The sequence below is a fragment of the Galeopterus variegatus genome, unplaced genomic scaffold (assembly GCF_000696425.1).
Source record: "Galeopterus variegatus unplaced genomic scaffold, G_variegatus-3.0.2 Scaffold5184, whole genome shotgun sequence".
Lineage (NCBI taxonomy): Eukaryota > Metazoa > Chordata > Mammalia > Dermoptera > Cynocephalidae > Galeopterus > Galeopterus variegatus.
In genome coordinates, this window is record NW_007731295.1 from 1 (window position 1) to 583 (window position 583).

Genomic DNA, 583 nt, shown 5'->3' on the forward strand with positions numbered 1-583 from the left:
GTCCAGAGATCTCCTTTGCCTGAGCCCAATGGCCTCTGTGCAGGTCCTCTCTGGACCTGGAATGGCCTTAGGAGCTGGGGAGAGGTCCAGACTCATGGTGCTTAGTCTTTCGTGAGTCACTGATCTCACTGAGAAGCTCATGTACCCTGAAAAAATGTACATGATGCTGAGGATTGACTGAATTGTGTCCCCCAAGGTTCATGTATTGGAAGCTAAATTTCCACTGTAACTGTTGAGGGTGGGAAATCCTATTAAGGTNACTGTCCACTCCTCATCTGTAGAATGGGGGTCACGGCTGTCGTGAGGGTTAAATGCGACCGTGCATGGGAAAGTGCTGAGCATATGGCCCTACTCAGTGTCAGCTGTCATCAGCATGAGTCCTCAGTGGTCCTGTGAACTTGTGTGAATTCCTTCCTGAGAGCAGTTTCTGAGGAGACCTGGAAAAGCTCCTGGGGTTGAGCCGCTGTGAGGACAGACGACGCTCAACACGCCATCGTGGCCTTTCAGGCAGATCCTGACTGAAGACGCCGCTCTCTGCAGAGACAGGACTGGATCCCAACCAGAGGGCACAGGGCTGGGGAGA